This window comes from Lissotriton vulgaris, chromosome 4_1, assembly GCF_964263255.1.
Source record: "Lissotriton vulgaris chromosome 4_1, aLisVul1.2, whole genome shotgun sequence".
Taxonomy (NCBI): Eukaryota; Metazoa; Chordata; class Amphibia; order Caudata; family Salamandridae; genus Lissotriton; species Lissotriton vulgaris.
In genome coordinates, this window is record NC_141691.1 from 1,239,757,509 (window position 1) to 1,239,764,741 (window position 7,233).

The following is a 7,233-nucleotide window of genomic DNA, read 5'->3' on the forward strand; positions in this document are numbered from 1 at the left end:
GTGACCTGCTGCAAGATGATTGCAACCTGTGAAATGTTGCACAACCTTGCCATGAAGAAGGGCACCGAGGTGGCATTATCTGATTATGAGGACCATGATGGCGAACAAGCACTGCCTGAACCCAACACTGCTGGAGTAGCAACAGCAACAGATGGCAGACACAGACGGGAAGAGATCACACGCAACTACTTTAAAGTAAGTAAAGAGACACAGACAGGTGGAGTATGCACCCAACGTAGTTTAATTTTGTCACTATGCAGGTTTCTAAAGCACAATTGTGCAACACAAATTATATACATTCAATGATGTTAGTCCTGGGTCACTTCCCCATTAACTGAACTACTCATTTGCGTCCACGCCTACCACTGCCAGATGTTTGTGGCTGGCTATCTTCACTTGGCGTTTGGGCTGTTGCCTCACCGTGGCGCCTGCTGCTCCTCCGTGTCTCTACGACAAGGGGGCTTGCCATGCTGCTCCTACTTGTGCTCCCTTCACTCTCTGGCACATCCAGAGCAGCAGTTTGTGCTGTTTGTGCATTTATCAGCACCTTAACAGCACTGGTCATCCTAGCAATGCCCCTAGATGCCTCATTACTATTTTGTATGAGTCCCTCCTGCATGTTTATGCATCTCCTGCATAGCAGGGAAATGGCTGTGGCCAGGTGGTTGATGGCTTTACTTTGTTGCTGCACACGCTGCTTCTCCTTGCCACTTGATGACATTTCCTGATCTAGTTTGGTGCACAGAAGGTGCACCGATTGTGACATATCACAAATCCCTGCAGCCATCTCCTTGTTGATATCAACTTGTTTTCTGATGCCCTTCCCTATGTCTTCCATATTGTTGTTTAGGTTCCTCATTTGGCATTGGACAGACATGATGGCCTTTCCCTGAATCCTTTGGATTTTGACCATGCTCCCCTCCAGGCCACAGAACACACTGGTACCCTCCACACGTGCAACTACACTGCTTACTCAGAGCCTGCAGCATCTGGTACCAGTACGGGCCACCTCTGCACTGGACTGCAGTGTGGCAGAGCTACCTTCCCCAGGCAAGGTGTGTGTCTTTCCCCTCCATGAAACCTGCTGACGACTCCATTTCCAATAGTAGGGCCACAACATGCCTCCTACTCTGTTGTGATGCAGGTGTTGTCACAGGCAGTGATGCAGGCATTTCTGGGGATGACAGTTACAGAGGGGATTGTGTACGTTCTGGGGATGCCTGCAACTCTGGAGCCATTTCTGTGTCTTGGGATGGTGGCTGTGTACTTGGTGCACCTGTGTTCTCTGATACATTCTGTGCACTTGGACCTGGCTCCTGACTCTCATCCCTCTCTGGTGCTGTGCCTTCCATCTCCCAGTTAAGCCTGCGAGATGTCTCACCTGTGGACATATGAGCATACATTAGCTAAGCGCTACTGCCTCACAGCCACTACAATGAAAAAAATCACACTTGAACAATGTACATGTTGCCCACGCTTCATTCAGTCTGGAATCATTTCCCTAACTTGGTGGTTGCTGTGCTGTATGACAGGGTCTTTCATTTACTGACTACATGTCCCATAATGCATTGCTCCTGTAAAGTGCTAGCTGTACTGGACTGGATTTCACTTAGCCACATAGGGTAAAGTGAAGGATGATGGTGTGGGGGGTATTGCTGTGCATGCGTCTTACCTTTTCTGCAAGCAGCTCTGGCTGAGCTGTCTACATCTCCCAGTCCGCAGACGCTTTCAGGTTCTATGATTGAGCCCACCATCTCCTCCAGGTCAGTAAGGGGGGTGCTGGGTTCTTCCCTCCACCAGTTTTGCTTGCCTGCTTGTGGTGTTCAGCAATTTATTTTTGTCAGGCTCCTGAGGTCGTACCACCTCTTTTTAAGGTCCTCTATATCTCTAGGAGTCACTCCAACTGCATTCACTTTTTCTTGAATGCCCTTTTGGCAGATTCAGCCACAGTGAGGGACTGCCTGCCAAACAGTGTTTTATGCTCCTTCACCACCTCCTCAACAAGGACCTGCAGCTCCATGCTTCTGAATGTTAGTTTCCTCTTCCTCTCTGGCTGATTTTTGTCTGTGCTGCTTGTCATTTTTCCAATTTAAAAGTGCACAAAACACTTTGTGCTACTCAGGGACTCAGCTCAGCTCCAACTGCCTCTCCAGAAGCTTCTAATAAGTTGCAGCTGCCAGTGTAGCTACTTCCTGGTAGGGAGGAGGAGGGTGGTGGCACTTGATTGGCTGCCTGATTCAGTTTCACTTTTCTTTGCTTTCCGATTCGGTATTTACCGAATCGGTATTTCCAATTCATTCCTATGGACCAAAAGGCCCATAGGAATGAATGGGGTATACCGATTCAGTAAAAACTGACTCGGTAAATACCGAATGGCCGATTCCGAGTTTTATCGATTCGGTAAAAAATACCGATTTTTTACCTATATTGCATTTACCGACTCATACATACCGAATCGGTAAAGTTCGGTATTTAAGAGTCTGTAAATTGCAATTACCTACATCTAGCCCCTAGTGAGCACGGTCGATGCTAGGCAGGTGTGCTTTCTCCCCAGATCCACCGTCTACAATTAGCTGTAATCCAGGATGGGGGTCTAGGCATCCACAAGTTTCTCGAGCGCAATCCCCCTGTACTTCCAGTGAACAGCACTTACTGCTTTCTCCTCATTTGCTGCTCTGATCGGTATTACCCTTTGTAAACAAGAGGCATGTGAACTCGCACAGAAGCCCGACCCCACACACACTAGGATATGCAACCTCTTCCCGCCCTTTCCCCCACTGTGATGGACAGCTCACTCGAGGGACCTCGGCGCCTATGGGCGCGGTATCAAAGTTACAGATACACGTGGTCACTGAAGACAACTCTTCTGGGCCTTTACGCAGCTGTAGTGCAGGAAAAGCACGATACATTTACCCAACGAGGTAGCACTTACTGCTTTCTCCTCATTTGCTGCTCTGATCAGTATCTGACCTTTATAAACAAGAGGCAAGTGACCTCGCACAGAAGCCCGGCCCTACACACACTAGGCTCTGCAACCTCTTCCCGTCCTTTCCCCCCACTGTGATGGACAGCTCACTCGAGGGACCTTGGCGCCTCTGGGCGCGGTGTCAAAGTTACAGACCCACGTGGTCACTGAAGACAACTCTTCTGGACCTTTACGCAGCTGTAGTGCAGGAAAAACACAATACATTTACCCAACGAGGTAGCACTTACTGCTTTCTCCTCATTTGCTGCTCTGATCGGTATCTGACCTTTATAAACAAGAGGCATGTGAACTCGCACAGAAGCTCGGCCCCACACACACTAGGCTATGCAACCTCTTCCCGCCCTTTCTCCCCACTGTGATGGACAGCTCACTCGAGGGACCTCGGCGCCTCTGGGCGCGGTGTCAAAGTTACAGACACACGTGGTCACTGAAGACAACTCTTCTGGGCCTTTACGCAGCTGTAGTGCAGGAAAAGCACGATACATTTACCCAACAAGGTAGCACTTACTGCTTTCTCCTCAGTTGCTGATCTGATCGGTCTCTGACCTTTATAAACAAAAGGCATGTGAACTCACACAGAAGCCCGGCCCCACACACACTAGGCTATGCAATCTCTTCCCGCCCTTTCCCCCACAGTAATGGACAGCTCACTCGAGGGACCTCGGCGCCAATGGGTGCGGTGGCAAAGTTACAGACACATGTGGTCACTGAAGACAACTCTTCTGAGCCTTAACGCAGCTGTAGTGCAGGAAAAGCACGATACATTTACCCAACAAGGTAGCACTTACTGCTTTCTCCTCATTTGCTGATCTGATCGGTCTCTGACCTTTATAAACAAAAGGCATGTGAACTCACACAGAAGCCCGGCCCCACACACACTAGGCTATGCAATCTCTTCCCGCCCTTTCCCCCACTGTGATGGACAGCTCACTCGAGGGACCTCGGCGCCAATGGGCCCGGTGGCAAAGTTACAGACACACTTGGTCCCTAAAGACAACTCTTCTGGGCCTTTATGCAGCTTTAGTGCAGGAAAAGCATGATACATTTAACCAACGAGGTAGCACTTACTGATTAGCCAGAAGAAAGTACTCCAGTTGAGTATAGTGCAATTGCAAGAAATCCGCGATTTCGGGGGGGGAAATCCGCGAATTCGCAGATTTTTTTTGCGAATTCGCCATATTGGAAATTGGCCATATGCAAATCAGGGTCAGACTGATTTGCATATGGCCATGTCTGAACTGGGGTGGTGTGGAGTGCAAATAAACGATGGATTTAGGCCCAGATCTCTGTACTGGGGTGAATGTATGACATTGTTCTGCATTCTGTCCATCAACGGTGGTTTTGGCATTTGTCACCCCGAGTGGGATGGGTATGCTCAGACGTGAGTCCCCTGCTCTCCACACCACTGGATTCAAACAAGCCGGGCTGAACACGGCTGGAATGCCAGAAACCGGTCCTCGGAAGCTTGTTTCCGGTCCAGGGAAGACATGGCTTGGCAGTTCGGGCTGGACTGTTCCCATGAGGCACAGGGTCAGACTGATTTGCATATGGCCATGTCTGAACTGGGGTGGTGTGGAGTGCAAAAAAAATGATGGGGTGAATGCATGACATTGTTTTGCATTCTGTCCATCAACTTTGGTTTTTGTATTCTTTTAAATATAGCACGTTTCTCCCTTTTCCCTGTCACGCAGCACAGCATAGTGACTAGTTGCACTACCTGAGTGACTTTGCCATAAATAAGGCGTTTCGTGAATGGAGCCAAATATGTTTACTTGTGGCTATGTGCAACTCAAATATGAGCAGTACAGCTTCCAGAGTATCAAAGTATTTGCAAACTTCTGAAATTTGTCAAAGTCAACAGTCAACAATGAACATATTCATATAGAACAGCAACTACCATCCCTTCCCGGGAGGCACCAGGAAACAATCTAGCAATTGACCCCCATCTCATACAAAGAGCTAATATCCGACAGTAAAATCAGACAAAAACATTGAATTAATGCAGAAATAGCCTCGAAATTATATAATTGTAATCGAATACATAAAACCTTAATCTGTTAACTCACACTTGGATCCGATTCCTTCAGGAAAAAGGAAAATCTTCTGACTAAACCTTCTGCCTTGAGTCCTTTTGCAAAATACATTACAAAACGTTCTACATTCTGCTAATTATTCAATTAAAATTAAAGGAACACTACCATAGGAAGTTATAGAGAGTTGAATAAATGTCACAAATACACCTGCTGTCACCCACATTGTATTCAATAGGGATCCAAACAAATTTGGTGAGTCATAGGTATACATCTTAGGAAATGAATCCACAAGACTGTGTCACTCTTCAGTTGCATATTTATGTAAGTACGGTTTTATTGGTTGTCCTCTTAATTGCCTAGGAATTAACTGCCATTGTGCACATGCACTTGGCAACAGATGTCGCCTTTTTTAACTGGCTGCGTTGTCACCTTTAAGTAAACCTAATGATGATTCTCTCTTTTCATTACCTCTTTCTAAGGCATTATTACATACTTTTACCAAGAGACCTCCACCTTTGTTTCTATGTGGCTGTCTAAGAGTGCTAGGAGGGGAGATTCATTTTCTGAGCAGGTGTTGTGAAATAGGCCCATCAGATCTGTCTGTAATTTTTTGCAAGTGTTTTGACGAAACCCTTTTGGCTCCTAATAATCTCCGTAGAGATGGTAGAGCTATGAGGTAGGTATCAGAGCAAAACACAATGAAAGCTTGTTTTAGAATGGGGGGTTTGCTGTAACACGCAGTTGAATTAAGACGTGTAATATTAAGCTCCGTGTGTGATGATTGGCAGGTACCCAGGCTGGTAACCTGAAGAATGGTGTGTCCTTCCAGAGAGTTTGCACTGCTTGTGCATTCCACATGTGTCCCTGTTGAAGTAGGTAAGTGACTCTACATGCATGTGGATTCAAAGCCAAATTCCAGCTGCCGAAAAGCAGTTGAGGACAACTAAAAACACTGCAAACAATCTACATTTCGATGGCTGAGAATGTGTTGGTGAGGCCATATGTATCAAGGTACCAAGCTGCAAGTCAAGATAAGGAGGAGGTCACAGTTCTCCGTTTGTTCATGACGCCTCTGAATCTGGTCTATCACAAATACTCAGAAACAGAGCAATGATGCAGGCTCAAATGGATGTTTAACTGGAGCAGAAAGACTCCACCCTCAATGTCAGCCACTCCCATAACTAGTTACCATCCTATTACCTTCTTGAAACCACCTCCAGCTTTCGATACAGGCAAACAGCAAAATATTGACAATAGCTGGATTGCTTGGATAGAGACATTTGATGATTTCTTTGATGCAGTTGAAGAGACTGATAGCAAAAAGATTATCAAAAATGTCGAAAATCTTGCTATGGATGGTGTGAAAGAAGTCATAAGGAAAATGTTGCAAACTGACGATAAGCTCACATACTGTCAGATCAAAGAAACGCTGAATCTCAAGTTCAATCAATACCAAACATAGATTACAAAACATACATTGTCAGTCAAAAATGTCAAAAAGTTGGTGAAACAATTGATGAATTTGTAGAGCGACTCAAGGCACTCATCAAACAATGTAAATTCAATGAATTTAATAATAAAGAAACTATACAAATGATAGTTATTTATGGATGCTTGTCAGAATAAATTTGACAATGAATGCTGAGAGAAACTCTTAGTCTGGAGTGAATGTTAATGGTTGCCAGAGCTGAGTGTGCTGAAAGAAAGCTGCTCACATGGAGGCTGGAGGTGCCCAGAGTGAATCAGTCATGAGTATAAAAAGGAAGCTGAAGCAAAAGACAGAAGGACACATAAAGAGAAGTTATGTTTTAAATGTGGATTTTTCTTTCCACACAAAGGTAAATATCCTGCAATTGGACATATATTTAAATGCTGTTGGAAAGAGAACCATTTTATGATGGTTTGTAAAGCCAAGGTAGCCATGGCATCAAGACATAATGGCCACCAGAGCATTCCAGAAGAAATGTTCAACACACACCGATACGTACAAGCGCGATATCAATTGAGGCAAATTGGCACTGAAGAAAGTCAATTGCCATCTAAATCCTCGTCAAACAGTTCTTCTACCTCAATATCACATGAAAGTCCAGAATATTGTTGTGTCATGTCGGTGTTTACCTCAGAAACATGCAAATGTTGGACCGGTTGCATGTGAGAAAATATATCAGTGAAAGAAAAGTCGACATGCCAAAGCCCGAAAGTCATACAAAGAGT

General features: G+C 45.6%; 1 pseudogene; it reads left to right on the plus strand.

Annotated features, from left to right (window-relative positions):
- Positions 1-372: 372 nt before the first annotated feature.
- Positions 373-1,078, plus strand: LOC147723091 (uncharacterized; annotated as a pseudogene).
- Positions 1,079-7,233: the final 6,155 nt, after the last annotated feature.